This window comes from Anomaloglossus baeobatrachus, chromosome 2 (genome assembly GCF_048569485.1).
Source record: "Anomaloglossus baeobatrachus isolate aAnoBae1 chromosome 2, aAnoBae1.hap1, whole genome shotgun sequence".
NCBI classification, from domain to species: Eukaryota; Metazoa; Chordata; class Amphibia; order Anura; family Aromobatidae; genus Anomaloglossus; species Anomaloglossus baeobatrachus.
The window spans coordinates 358,211,774-358,226,971 of NC_134354.1; the positions used below are offsets into that span (position 1 = coordinate 358,211,774).

General features: G+C 39.1%; 9 non-coding genes across 9 annotated transcripts; all 9 read right to left on the reverse strand.

Annotated features, from left to right (window-relative positions):
• Positions 1–826: 826 nt before the first annotated feature.
• On the reverse strand, positions 827–899 carry TRNAV-AAC (transfer RNA valine (anticodon AAC)). The gene has a single exon. It is a non-coding gene; the product is annotated as a tRNA-Val (tRNA).
• Positions 900–1,315: 416 nt separating this feature from the next.
• On the reverse strand, positions 1,316–1,388 carry TRNAV-AAC (transfer RNA valine (anticodon AAC)). The gene has a single exon. It is a non-coding gene; the product is annotated as a tRNA-Val (tRNA).
• Positions 1,389–1,564: 176 nt separating this feature from the next.
• TRNAV-UAC (transfer RNA valine (anticodon UAC)) lies at positions 1,565–1,637 on the reverse strand. The gene has a single exon. It is a non-coding gene; the product is annotated as a tRNA-Val (tRNA).
• A 914-nt stretch (positions 1,638–2,551) lies between these two features.
• TRNAV-CAC (transfer RNA valine (anticodon CAC)) lies at positions 2,552–2,624 on the reverse strand. The gene has a single exon. It is a non-coding gene; the product is annotated as a tRNA-Val (tRNA).
• Positions 2,625–2,800: 176 nt separating this feature from the next.
• TRNAV-UAC (transfer RNA valine (anticodon UAC)) lies at positions 2,801–2,873 on the reverse strand. Its single transcript has one exon. It is a non-coding gene; the product is annotated as a tRNA-Val (tRNA).
• Positions 2,874–11,897: 9,024 nt separating this feature from the next.
• TRNAV-AAC (transfer RNA valine (anticodon AAC)) lies at positions 11,898–11,970 on the reverse strand. The gene has a single exon. It is a non-coding gene; the product is annotated as a tRNA-Val (tRNA).
• A 1,166-nt stretch (positions 11,971–13,136) lies between these two features.
• On the reverse strand, positions 13,137–13,209 carry TRNAV-AAC (transfer RNA valine (anticodon AAC)). The gene has a single exon. It is a non-coding gene; the product is annotated as a tRNA-Val (tRNA).
• A 417-nt stretch (positions 13,210–13,626) lies between these two features.
• Positions 13,627–13,699, reverse strand: TRNAV-CAC (transfer RNA valine (anticodon CAC)). Its single transcript has one exon. It is a non-coding gene; the product is annotated as a tRNA-Val (tRNA).
• Positions 13,700–13,875: 176 nt separating this feature from the next.
• Positions 13,876–13,948, reverse strand: TRNAV-UAC (transfer RNA valine (anticodon UAC)). The gene has a single exon. It is a non-coding gene; the product is annotated as a tRNA-Val (tRNA).
• Between the last annotated feature and the right edge of the window lie 1,250 nt (positions 13,949–15,198).

Sequence of the window (15,198 nt, forward strand, 5' to 3'; positions counted from 1 at the left end):
AAAACATTCCATCCTTCGGCAACAAAGCCAAGAACTTCATATATTGTAGTTTAATTGAGTATTATTTCTACACCAAGAACAGATTGGTTTTACTGGGGATTGAACGCAGGACCTTCTGCGTGTTAAGCAGACGTGATGACCACTACTCTGTGAAACCTGATGGAAAGTTACCGTGTATTTGCTAGCAGAGCAGAATTGTGACTGACGGGGCCTTTTTATTGCTGAAGGAAAGTATTTTTGGTTAATGAAACATTTACAATTTTTATTACATATTTTACCAGTTTTATTCCTACAAAGAGATTTTGCTTAAAAGGAAGTTTACATTGAATGTTTTACTTTTTTCCACACAGTTTAGTTGTTTGCTTTTGTATTTAAAGGAACTATATATTTTGAAACAAACAGGATTTTTATAATATGGGATTATGTTTTCTGCTAAAATTGTCAATAAAAAATAAACCCAAAATCGTAGTTCTCTTGGTTAGAGAAGCCAAAATATATTATCAGTTGGCAATAAAACCAAGAATTTCATATATTACAGGTTGATAGCAAATTACTTCAACAGCAAAAACGGCTTGTTTTTACTGGGGATTGAACCCAGGACCTTCTGCATGTGAAGTAGACGTGATGACCACTCCACTATGAAACCTGTGAAATCCTGCAAAGTAATATCATTTAGAGACGAGTTTTGACCGCCAGGGGAAAAAAAAAAAAATTATTTGTAGTTCTGTTTGTGATGGAAGCCAAAACATACCGTCATTCGGCAACAATGCTGAGAACTTCATATATTGTAGTTGGATAGCTTATGATTTCAACACTAAGAACAGATTGGTTTCACTGGGGATTGAACCCAGGCCCTTCTGCGTGTTAAGCAGATGTGATGACCACTACACTATGAAACCTGACAAAAAGTTACTGTGTATTGGCTAGCAGAGCAGAATTTTGACTGACGGGGCCTTTTTATTGCTGAAGGAAAGTATTTTTGGTTAATGAAACATTTACAATTATTATTACATATTTTACCGGTTTTATTCCTACAAAGGGATTTTGCTTAAATTGAAGTTTATATTGAATGTGTTACTTTTTTCTCCATAGTTTGGTCTTTTGCTTTTGTATTTATGGGAACTATATATTTTGAAACAAATAGGATTTTTATAATATGGGATTATGTTTTCTGCTAAAATGGTCAATAAAAAAGAAACCCAAAATCGTAGTTCTCTTTGTGATGGAAGCCAAAATGTATTGTCATTTGGCAACGAAACCAAGAATTTCACATATTACAAGTCGATAGGAAATTACTTCAACACCAAAAACAGATTGGTTTCACTGGGGATTGAACCCAGCACCTTCTGCATGTTAAGCAGACGTGATGACCACTACACTATGAAACCTTTGAAATTCTGCAAAGTAATGGCAATTAGAGACGAGTTTTGACTGCCAGGGGAAAAAAAACAAATTCGTAGCTCTGTTGGTGATGGAAGCTAAAACATCCTGTTATTCGGCAACAAAGCCAAGAACTTTATATACTGCAGGTTGATAGGGGATTATTTCAACACCAAGAACACATGGGTTTCACTGGGGATTGAACCCAGGACCTTCTGCGTGTAAAGCAGACGTGATTTCCACTACACTATGAAACCTTTGAAAGCCTGCAAAGTAATGGCAATTAGAGACGAGTTTTGACTGCCAGGGAAAAAAAAAACAAATTCGTAGCTCTGTTCGGGATGGAAGCCAAAACATCCCATCATTCGGCAACAAAGCCAAGAACTACATATATTGTAGTTTAATTGAGTATTATTTCAACACCAAGAACAGATTGGTTTTACTGGGGATTGAACGCAGGACCTTCTGCGTGTTAAGCAGACGTGATGACCACTACTCTATGAAACCTGATGGAAAGTTACTGTGTATTGGCTAGCAGAGCAGAATTGTGACTGACGTTGCCTTTTTATTGCTGAAGAAAGTATTTTTTGTTAATGAAACATTTACAATTTTTATTACATATTTTACCAGTTTTATTCCTACAAAGGGATTTTGCTTAAAAGGAAGTTTACATTGAATGTGTTACTTTTTCCACATAGTTTAGTTGTTTGCTTTTGTATTTAAAGGAACTATATATTTTGAAACAAACAGGATTTTTATAATATGGGATTATGTTTTATGCTAAAATGGTCAATAAAAAAGAAACCCAAAATCGTAGTTCTCTTGGTGATAAAAGCCAAAATATATTATCAGTTGGCAACAAAACAAAGAATTCCATATGTTACAGGTTGATAGCAAATTACATCAACAGCGAAAATGGCTTGTTTTTACTGAGGATTGAACCCAGGACCTTCTGCGTGTGAAGTAGACGTGATGACGATCCCACTATGAAACCTGTGAAATCCTGCAAAGTAATGGCATTTAGAGACGAGTTTTGACCGCCAGGGGAAAAAAATAATAATTTGTAGTTCTGTTTGTGATGGAAGCCAAAACATCCCGTCATACGGCAACAAAGCCAAGAACTTCATATATAGTAGTTGGATAGCATATTATTTCAACACCAAGAACAGATTGGTTTCACTGGGGATTGAACCCAGGACCTTCTGCGTGTGAAGCAGACGTGATGACCACTACACTATGAAACCTTTGATATCCTGCAAAGTAATGGCAATTAGAGACGAGTTTTGACCGCCATGGGAAAAAAAACAAATTCGTAGCTCTGTTGGTGATGGAAGCTAAAACATCCCGTTATTCGGCAACAAAGCCAAGAAATTTATATACTGCAGGTTGATAGGGGATTATTTCAAAACCAAGAACACATGGGTTTCACTGGGGATTGAACCCAGGACCTTCTGCGTGTAAAGCAGACGTGATTTCCACTACACTATGAAACCTTTGAAAGCCTGCAAAGTAATGGCAATTAGAGACGAGTTTTGACCGCCAGGGAAAAAAAAAACAAATTCGTAGCTCTGTTGGGGATGGAAGCCAAAACATCCCATCATTCGGCAACAAAGCCAAGAACTTCATATATTGTAGTTTAACCCTTTAGTGACGGAGCTAATTTTCACCTTAATGACCAGACCAAATTTTGCAATTCTGACCATTGTCATTTCATGAGGTTATAACTCTAGAACGCTTCAACGGATCCTGGTGATTCTGAGATTGTTTTTTCATCACATATTGGACTTCATGTTAGTACCAAATTTAGGACAATATTTTTTGTGTTTATTTATGAAAAAAATTGAATATTGGCAAAAATTTTGAAAATTTAGCAATTTTCAACTTTTGAATTTTTATACCGTTAAACCAGAGATTTCTGTGACACAAAATAGTTAATAAATAACATTTCCCACATGTCTACTTTACATCAGCACAATTTTGGAAACAAAATTTTTTTTGTTAGGAAGTTAGAGGGGTTCAAAGTTTATCAGCAATTTCTCATTTTTACATCAAAATTTACAAAACCAGTTTTTTAGGGACCACATCACATTTGAAGTGACTTCAATAGGCCTAGTTGACAGAAAATACCCAAAAGTGACACCATTCTAAAAACTGCACCCCCCAAAGTACTCAAAACCACATTCAAGAAGTTTATTAACCCTTCAGGTGCTTCACATGAACAAAAGCAATGTGGAATGAAAAAAAGCAAAAATTAAATTTTACCTAAAAATGTTGCTCTAACCCAAATTTATTCACTTTTAGAAGAAATAACACAACAAAATGGACCCCAAAACTTGTTCCCCACTTTCTTATGAGCGCGCCGATACCCCACATGTGGTCAGAAACCTCTGTTTGGACAAATGGGAGGGCTCGGAACAGAAGGAGCAATATTTGAATTTTGGAAAGCAAATTTGGCTGAAATAGATTGCGGGCACCATGTTGCATTTACAGGTCCGCTAAGGTACCTAAACAGAAGAAATCCCTCACAAGTGACACCATTTTGGAAACTAGACCCCTCAAGGCTTCTATCTAGGGGTATAGGGAGCATTTTAGATCCACAGGTACTTCACAGATTTTGTTAACGTTACGTTGTCATATTGAAAATTTTAATAATTTTCTCAAAAATGTCGCTTTAGCATCAATTTTCTCACTTTTTCAAGAGGTAATTCCAAAAATTTGACCTCAAGGTTTGTTAACCACTTTTTTATGAGCGCGGTGGTACCTCACATGTGGTCTGAAACCTTTGTTTGGACAAATGGGAGGGCTTGGAACGAAAGGAGCAATATTTGAATTTTAGAAAGGAAATTTGCCTGAAAAAGATTGCGGGCACCATGTCGCATTTGGAGGTCCCCTAAGGTACCTAAACAGCAGAAACCCCGCACAAGTGACCCCATTTTGGAAACTAGGCCCCTCAAGGAATTTATCTAGATGTTTGGTGAGTACCCTGAACCCTCAGGTGCTTCACAGAATTTTATAACGTTAAGCCATGAAAAAAAATAAATAAAATTTTACCACAAAATTGTTATTTCAACCAGGTAGCTTTTTTTTTTACAAGAGTAAAAGGAAAAAATTCAGCATAACATTTATTGTGCAATTTCTCCTGAGTTTGGCGATACCATATATGTGGTGGAAATCAACTGTTTGGGCGCATGGCAGGGCTCGGAAGGGAAGGAGTGCCATTTTACTGCAAAATTGGCTGGAATCAATAGCGGACGCCAGGTTGCATTTGGAGAGCCCCTGAGGTGCCTAAACAGTGGCGGTCCCCCACAAGTGACTTCATTCTGGAAACAAGACACCTCCAGGCTTTTATCTAGGTGTATAGTGAGCAGTTTGAATCCACGAGTACTTCACAGAATTTGATAAGCTTAGGTTGCCATATTGAAAATTTTCATTTTTTTCACAAGACTGTTGCTTTAGCATCAAATTTCTCACTTTTTCAAGAGACAACAACAAACCGTGGACCCCACAGGTTGTTATCCAATGTCTTATGAGCAGAGGGATACCCCACATGTGGCCAAAAACCTCTGTTTGGATAAATGGGAGGGCTTGGAATGGAAGGAGTACCATTTGAATTCTGGAAAAGTTGAAATAAATTGCGCGCACCATGTCACATTAGCAGGGCCCCTTGGGTACCTATACGTCAGAAAACCCCCACAAGTAACCCCATTTTGGAAACTGGATTTTATTCAGGAGTATAGTAAGCATTTTGAATCCACAGGTACTTCACAAAAATGTTGCTGTAGCAACAAATGTCTCACTTTTAGGCTATGTGGCCATGATCTAGCGACACGGCGTCCAGTACACAGTGTCAGCCTCCTGCAGAGATGTGAGTGTTGTCCACGGGAGAACGCAGCTGCCCATGCCCACGATTTGGGTTCAGGCCGCTGTGGAGCTCTATGCTACCTGCAGAGAACACTCATCTCCGCAGCATAAATTGACATGCTGAGGCTCGGGAAGCTGCGCCACAGGTCGGTTTATGCTGCGGAGAAAAGAAGCACAGTGGGCATGAGATTTCTAAAAATCCTTCCACTGTGCTTCTACTGCACAACGCAGCGTCATGGACACAGGGAAAACACTCTGCGCCCAAAACGCTGCAAACCCTGATTGTGGGCACACAGCGTAAAATGCTACAATGGATGAATGGATAGATGTCAAACATATATAACGTCCCACCCCCTGCATATTCTAAGCTGGCGCCCTTTAGTGCCTTTCATGTGGCACTAAAGGGTGCCTAGCCTTGTATTTAGCCCCCCAAAAAATTAATAATTAAAATAAACGACGTGGGGTCCCCCCTATTTTTGATAGCCAGCTAGGGTAAAGCAGACAGCTGTAGCCTGCAAACCACAGCTGACAGCTTCACCTTGTCTGGTGATCAATTTGGAGGGCTCCCCAGGCGTTTTTTTTAAAAAAAAAAAAACGTGGGGTCCCCCCCAAATTAGATCACCAGCCAAGGTGAAGCGGACAGCTGGGGTCTGGTATTCTCAGGGTGGGAAGAGCCATGGTTATTGGACTCTTCCCAGCCTAAAAATAGCAGGCCGCAGCCGCCCCAGAAGTGGCGCATCCATTAGATGCGCCAATCCTGGCGCTTCGCCCCAGCTCATCCCGCGCCCTGGTGCGGTGGCAGACGGGGTAATATATGGGGTTGATACCAGCTGTAATGTCACCTGGCATCAAGCCCTGGGGTTAGTGATGTCACGGCATCTGAACAGATACCCGACATCACTAACCCAGTCAGTAATAGAAAAAAAAAAGACAAAAAAAAAATTTATTTGAAAAAACACTCCCCGAAACATTCCTCTTTTACCAATTTATTGAAAATAAAGAAATTCCGGTCGCTGTAATCCATTTTGGAGGAGGTCCCACGCCGACTCTGGATCTTCTAGAATATGGGGGGCACGTTCAGGGAACGTATCCCCCATTTTCTGGAAGAGCAAGCTCTCCATGAGCAGTGTGGGTGCAGTAATCTGAGAATACTGCACTCACACTGCCCCGGTCCAACCTAGGGCAGAGTGACCTGCAGTAACCTCATTCCAGAATATGAGGGGCACGCTCACAGAACGTACCCCCCATTTTCTGGAACAGCAGTCTCTCCATGTGAGGAGTGTGACTGCAGATTACCGCACTCACCCTCCCCCGGTCCACAGTGGAGTAGCCTGTGCAGTTGTGACGTCAGCAGGATCCCTGCTTGCAGGGATCCAGCTGACAGCCGCTGTCTGCGCATGCGCCGCCAGCATTGAAGAAGAAGGAGGCGGCGTGATCGCGGGACGGAGCGGCAGACAGGTAACGTATAACCGGGGGCTTGGGGGGGAGGTGACGGGGGGTGACCTAGCGGGACCTGGGGACACCTTTCTGTCGCATGTGACGTGTCACATGCGGCAGAAAGAGCAGAATGAATGCGGCCGCGCGCTGTGCGCCGCCATCTTCCGGAGGGTGGAGGGGGGTGGTGGCTCTGGAGAACCGGAGGGGGCTCCGGTGACCAGAGGGCTCCGGTGGACCGGAGGAGGGGTCAGGGGGAGGACATTTCCCTCCGATCTGAAATGTTTGATCATTTCAGATCGGAGGGAAATGACTGCAGAGCCGGCGCCGGCGGCAGTTTTCTGTGCGCTTCGGCGCCATTTTGGATGTCCGGTGGGGGTAGGGGTGGGGGTGGGGGGACTCTCCGGTACCGGGGGCTTTGGGGGCACTAAGGGGTTAGATTTCTTTCTCATCTGACATGTTTGATCATGTCAGATGAAAAAGAAATCAGTTTTACCGGCCATTTTTTTTTTTTTTCATGTGTTCGTCGGTATACAGTGTATACCGCCGATCACATGATCGGGGTCCAAAAAAAACACCCCGATTCATAATATGGGGGGTCTCAGCTACCCCCAGTAGCTGAAACCCCCGAGATTTTCGGTCGCTGGGGGGCGCTACAGGGTTTTTTCGGGCCGCCGCTTTAAAGCAGCGGAACAGAATAAGTACCCTGTTTTGCCGCCGCTTTAAGTCGTACGGCCGTCGTTATGAGGTTAATTGAGTATTATTTCAACACCAAGAACAGATTGGTTTTACTGGGGATTGAACGCAGGACCGTCTGCGTGTTAAGCAGACGTGATGACCACTACTCTATGAAACCTGAGGGAAAGTTACTGTGTATTGGCTAGCAGAGCAGAATTGTGACTGACGGGGCCTTTTTATTGCTGAAGGAAAGTATTTTTGGTTAATGAAACATTTACAATTTTTATTACATATTTTACCAGTTTTATTCCTACAAAGGGATTTTGCTTAAAAGGAAGTTTACATTGAATGTGTTACTTTTTTCCACATAGTTTAGTTGTTTGCTTTTGTATTTAAAGGAACTATATATTTTGAAACAAACAGGATTTTTATAATATGGGATTATGTTTTCTGCTAAAATGGTCAATAAAAAAGAAACCCAAAATCGTAGCTCTCTTGGTGAGGGAAGCCAAAATATATTATCAGTTGGCAACAAAACCAAGAAGTTCATATATTACAGGTTGATAGCAAATTACTTCAACAGCGAAAACGGCTTGTTTTTACTGGGGATTGAACCCAGAACCTTCTGCATGTGAAGTAGACGTCATGACCACTCCACTATGAAACCTGTGAAATCCTTCAAAGTAATGGCATTTAGAGACGAGTTTTGACAGCCAGGGGAAAAAAAAAAATAATTTGTAGTTCTGTTTGTGATGGAAGCCAAAACATACCGTCATTCGGCAACAATGCCGAAAACTTCATATATTGTAGTTGGATAGCGTATTATTTCAAAACTAAGAACAGATTGGTTTCAATGGGGATTGAACCCAGGACCTTCTGCGTGTTAAGCAGACGTGATGACCACTACATTATGAAACCTGACGAAAAGTTACTGTGTATTGGCTAGCAGAGCAGAATTGTGACTGTTGGGGCCTTTTTATTGCTGAAGGAAAGTATTTTTGGTTAATGAAACATTTACAATTATTACATATTTTACCAGTTTTATTCCTAGAAAGGGATTTTGCTTAAATTGAAGTTTATATTGAATGTGTTACTTTTTTCTCCATAGTTTGGTCTTTTGCTTTTGTATTTATGGGAACTATATATTTTGAAACAAATAGGATTTTTATAATATGGGATTATGTTTTCTGCTAAAATGGTCAATTAAAAAGAAACCCAAAATCGTAGTTCTCTTTGTGATGGAAGCCAAAATGTATTGTCATTTGGCAACGAAACCAAGAATTTCACATATTACAAGTCGATAGGAAATTACTTCAACACCAAAAACAGATTGGTTTCACTGGGGATTGAACCCAGGACCTTCTGCGTGTGAAGCAGACGTGATGACCTCTACACTATGAAACCTTTAAAATCCTGCAAAGTAATGGCAATAAGAGACGAGTTTTGACCGCCAGGGGAAAAAAAACAAATTCGTAGCTCTGTTGGTGATGGAAGCTAAAACATCCCGTTATTCGGCAACAATGCCAAGAACTTTATATACTGCAGGTTGTTAGGGGATTATTTCAACACCAAGAACACATGGGTTTCACTGGGGATTGAACCCAGGACCTTCTGTGTGTAAAGCAGATGTGATTTCCACTACACTATGAAACCTTTGAAAACCTGCAAAGTAATGGCAATTAGAGATGAGTTTTGACCGCCAGGGAAAAAAAAAACAAATTCGTAGCTCTGTTGGGGATGGAAGCCAAAACATCTCATCATTTGGCAACAAAGCCTAGAACTTCATATATTGTAGTTTAATTGAGTATTATTTCAACACCAAGAACAGATTGGTTTTACTGGGGATTGAACCCAGGACCTTCTGCGTGTTAAGCAGACGTGATAACCACTACATTATGAAACCTGACGAAAAGTTACTGTGTATTGGCTAGCAGAGCAGAATTGTGACAGACGGGGCCTTTTTATTGCTGAAGGAAAGTATTTTTGGTTAATGAAACATTTACAATTATTATTACATATTTTACCAGTTTTCTTCCTACAAAGGGATTTTGCTTAAATTGAAGTTTATATTGAATGTGTTACTTTTTTCTCCATAGTTTTTTTTTTCTTTTGTATTTTTGGGAACTATATATTTTGAAACAAATAGGATTTTTATAATATGGGATTATGTTTTCTGCTAAAATGGTCAATTAAAAAGAAACCCAAAATCGTAGTTCTCTTTGTGATGGAAGCCAAAATGTATTGTCATTTGGCAACGAAACCAAGAATTTCACATATTACAAGTCGATAGGAAATTACTTCAACACCAAAAACAGATTGGTTTCACTGGGGATTGAACCCAGGACCTTCTGCGTGTGAAGCAGACGTGATGACCTCTACACTATGAAACCTTTAAAATCCTGCAAAGTAATGGAAATAAGAGACGAGTTTTGACCGCCAGGGGAAAAAAAACAAATTCGTAGCTCTGTTGGTGATGGAAGCTAAAACATCCCGTTATTCGGCAACAAAGCCAAGAACTTTATATACTGCAGGTTGATAGGGGATTATTTCAACACCAAGAACACATGGGTTTCACTGGGGATTGAACCCAGGACCTTCTGTGTGTAAAGCAGATGTGATTTCCACTACACTATGAAACCTTTGAAAACCTGCAAAGTAATGGCAATTAGAGATGAGTTTTGACCGCCAGGGAAAAAAAAAACAAATTCGTAGCTCTGTTGGGGATGGAAGCCAAAACATCTCATCATTTGGCAACAAAGCCTAGAACTTCATATATTGTAGTTTAATTGAGTATTATTTCAACACCAAGAACAGATTGGTTTTACTGGGGATTGAACCCAGGACCTTCTGCGTGTTAAGCAGACGTGATAACCACTACATTATGAAACCTGACGAAAAGTTACTGTGTATTGGCTAGCAGAGCAGAATTGTGACAGACGGGGCCTTTTTATTGCTGAAGGAAAGTATTTTTGGTTAATGAAACATTTACAATTATTATTACATATTTTACCAGTTTTCTTCCTACAAAGGGATTTTGCTTAAATTGAAGTTTATATTGAATGTGTTACTTTTTTCTCCATAGTTTTTTTTTTCTTTTGTATTTTTGGGAACTATATATTTTGAAACAAATAGGATTTTTATAATATGGGATTATGTTTTCTGCTAAAATGGTCAATAAAAAAGAAACCCAAAATCGTAGTTCTCTTTGTGATGGAAGCCAAAATGTATTGTCATTTGGCAACGAAACCAAGAATTTCACATATTACAAGTCGATAGGAAATTACTTCAACACCAAAAACAGATTGGTTTCACTGGGGATTGAACCCAGGACCTTCTGCGTGTGAAGCAGACGTGATGACCACTACAATATGAAGCCTTTGAAATCCTGCAAAGTAATGGCAATTAGAGACGAGTTTTGACCGCCAGGGGAAAAAAAACAAATTCGTAGCTCTGTTGGTGATGGAAGCTAAAACATCCCGTTATTCGGCAACAAAGCCAAGAACTTTATATACTGCAGGTTGATAGGGGATTATTTCAACACCAAGAACACATGGGTTTCACTGGGGATTGAATCCAGGACCTTCTGCGTGTAAAGCAGACGTGATTTCCACTACACTATGAAACCTTTGAAAGCCTGCAAAGTAATGGCAATTAGAGACGAGTTTTGACCGCCAGGGAAAAAAAAAAAAACAAATTCGTAGCTCTGTTGGGGATGGAAGCCAAAACATTCCATCATTCGGCAACAAAGCCAAGCACTTCATATATTGTAGTTTTTTTGAGTATTATTTCAACACCAAGAACAGATTGGTTTTACTGGGGAATGAACGCAGGACCTTCTGCGTGTTAAGCAGACGTGATGACCACTACTCTATGAAACCTGATGGAAAGTTACTGTGTATTGGCTAGCAGAGCAGAATTGTGACTGACGGGGCCTTTTTATTGCTGAAGGAAAGTATTTTTGGTTAATGAAACATTTTCAATTTTTATTACATATTTTACCAGTTTTATTCCTACAAAGGGATTTTGCTTAAAAGGAAGTTTACATTGAATGTGTTACTTTTTTCCACATAGATTAGTTGTTTGCTTTTGTATTAAAAGGAACTATATATTTTGAAACAAACAGGATTTTTATAATATGGGATTATGTTTTCTGCTAAAATGGTCAATAAAAAAGAAACCCAAATTCGTAGTTCTCTTGGTGATGGAAGCCAAAATATATTATCAGTTGGCAACAAAACAAAGAATTTCATATGTTACAGGTTGATAGCAAATTACTTCAACAGCGAAAACGGCTTGTTTTTACTGGGGATTGAACCCAGGACCTTCTGCATGTGAAGTAGACGTGATGACGACTTCACTATGAAACCTGTGAAATCCTGCAAAGTAATGGCATTTAGAGACGAGTTTTGACCGCCAGGGGAAAAAAAAATAAATTTGTAGTTCTGTTTGTGATGGAAGCCAAAACATCCCGTCATTCGGCAACAAAGCCGAGAACTTCATATATTGGAGTTGGATAGCGTACTATTTCAACACTAAGAACAGATTGGTTTCACTGGGGATTGAACCCAGGACCTTCTGCGTGTTAAGCAGAAATGATGACCACTACACTATGAAACCTGACAAAAAGTTACTGTGTATTGGCTAGCAGAGCAGAATTGTGACAGACGGAGCCTTTTTATTGCTGAAGGAAAGTATTTTTGGTTAATGAAACATTTACAATTATTATTACATATTTTACCAGTTTTCTTCCTACAAAGGGATTTTGCTTAAATTGAAGTTTATATTGAATGTGTTACTTTTTTCTCCATAGTTTTTTTTTTCTTTTGTATTTTTGGGAACTATATATTTTGAAACAAATAGGATTTTTATAATATGGGATTATGTTTTCTGCTAAAATGGTCAATAAAAAAGAAACCCAAAATCGTAGTTCTCTTTGTGATGGAAGCCAAAATGTATTGTCATTTGGCAACGAAACCAAGAATTTCACATATTACAAGTCGATAGGAAATTACTTCAACACCAAAAACAGATTGGTTTCACTGGGGATTGAACCCAGGACCTTCTGCGTGTGAAGCAGACGTGATGACCACTACAATATGAAACCTTTGAAATCCTGCAAAGTAATGGCAATTAGAGACGAGTTTTGACCGCCAGGGGAAAAAAAACAAATTCGTAGCTGGGTTGGTGATGGAAGCTAAAACATCCCGTTATTCGGCAACAAAGCCAAGAACTTTATATACTGCAGGTTGATAGGGGATTATTTCAACACCAAGAACACATGGGTTTCACTGGGGATTGAATCCAGGACCTTCTGCGTGTAAAGCAGACGTGATTTCCACTACACTATGAAACCTTTGAAAGCCTGCAAAGTAATGGCAATTAGGGACGAGTTTTGACCGCCAGGGAAAAAAAAACAAACAAATTCGTAGCTATGTTGGGGATGGAAGCCAAAACATTCCATCAATCGGCAACAAAGCCAAGCACTTCATATATTGTAGTTTATTTGAGTATTATTTCAACACCAAGAACAGATTGGTTTTACTGGGGATTGAACGCAGGACCTTCTGCGTGTGAAGTAGACGTGATGACGACTCCACTATGAAACCTGTGAAATCCTGCAAAGTAATGGCATTTAGAGACGAGTTTTGACCGCCAGGGGAAAAAAAAAATAATTTGTAGTTCTGTTTGTTATGGAAGCCAAAACATCCCGTCATTCAACAACAAAGCCAAGAACTTCATATATTGTAGTTGGATAGCGTATTATTTCAACACTAAGAATAGATTGGTTTCACTGGGGATTGAACCCAGGACCTTCTGCGTGTTAAGCAGACGTGATGACCACTATACTATGAAACCTGACGAAAAGTTACTGTGTATTTGGCTAGCAGAGCAGAATTGTGACTGATGGGGCCTTTTTATTGCTGAAGGAAAGTATTTTTGGTTAATGAAACATTTACAATTATTATTACATATTTTACCAGTTTTATTCTTACAAAGGGATTTTGCTTAAATTGAAGTTTATATTGAATGTGTTACTTTTTTCTCCATAGTTTGGTCTTTTGCTTTTGTATTTATGGGAACTATATATTTTGAAACAAATAGGATTTTTATAATATGGGATTATGTTTTCTGCTAAAATGGTCAATAATAAAGAAACCCAAAATCGTAGTTCTCTTTGTGATGGAAGCCAAAATGTATTGTCATTTGGCAACGAAACCAAGAATTTCACATATTACAAGTCGATAGGAAATTACTTCAACACCAAAAACAGATTGGTTTCACTGGGGATTGAACCCAGGACCTTCTGCGTGTGAAGCAGACGTGATGACCACTACACTACGAAACCTTTGAAACTCTGCAAAGTACTGGCAATTAGAGACAAGTTTTGACCGCCAGGGAAAAAAAAACAAATTCGTAGCTCTGTTGGTGATGGAAGCTAAAACATCCCGTTATTCGGCAACAAAGCCAAGAACTTAATATACTGCAGGTTGATAGGGGATTATTTCAACACCAAGAACACATAGGTTTCACTGGGGATTGAACCCAGGACCATCTGCGTGTAAAGCAGACGTGATTTCCACTACACTATGAAACCTTTGAAAGCCTGCAAAGTAATGGCAATTAGAGACGAGTTTTGACCGCCAGGAAAAAAAAAACCAAATTCGTAGCTCTGTAGGGGATGGAAGCCAAAACATCCCATCATTCGGCAACAAAGCCAAGAACTTCATACATTGTAGTTTAATTGAGTATTATTTCAACACCAAGAACAGATTGGTTTTACTGGGGATTGAACGCAGGACCTTCTGCGTGTTAAGCAGACATGATGACCACTACTCTATGAAACCTGATGGAAAGTTACTGTGTATTGGCTATCAGAGCAGAATTGTGACTGACGGGGCCTTTTTATTGCTGAAGGAAAGTATTTTTGGTTAATGAAACATTTACAATTTTTATTACATATTTTACCAGTTTTATTCCTACAAAGGGATTTTGCTTAAAAGGAAGTTTACATTGAATGTGTTACTTTTTTCCACATAGTTTAGTTGTTTGCTTTTGTATTTAAAGGAACTATATATTTTGAAACAAACAGGATTTTTATAATATGGGATTATGTTTTCTGCTAAAATGGTCAATAAAAAAGAAACCAAAAATCGTAGTTCTCTTGGTGATGGAAGCCGAAATATATTATCAGTTGGCAACAAAACAAAGAATTTCATATGTTACAGGTTGATAGCAAATTACTTCAACAGTGAAAACGGCTTGATTTTACTGGGGATTGAACCCTGGACCTTCTGCGTGTGAAGTAGACGTGATGACGATTCCACTATGAAACCTGTGAAATCCTGCAAAGTAATGGCATTTAGAGACGAGTTTCGACCGCCAGGGAAAAAAAAAAAAATAATTTGTAGTTCTGTTTGTGATGGAAGCCAAAACATCCCGTCATTCGGCAACAAAGCCGAGAACTTCATATATTGTAGTTGGATAGCGTATTATTTCAACACTAAGAACATATTGGTTTCACTGGGGAATGAACCCAGGACCTTCTGCGTGTTAAGCAGACATGATGACCACTACACTATGAAACCTAACGAAAAGTTACTGTGTATTGGCTAGCAGAGCAGAATTGTGACTAACGGGGCCATTTTATTGCTTAAGGAAAGTATTTTTGGTTAATGAAACATTTACAATTATTATTACATATTTTACCAGTTTTATTCCTACAAAGGGATTTTGCTTAAATTGAAGTTTATATTGAATGTGTTACTTTTTTCTCCATAGTTTGGTCTTTTGCTTTTGTATTTATGGGAACTATATATTTTGAAACAAATAGGATTTTTATAATAT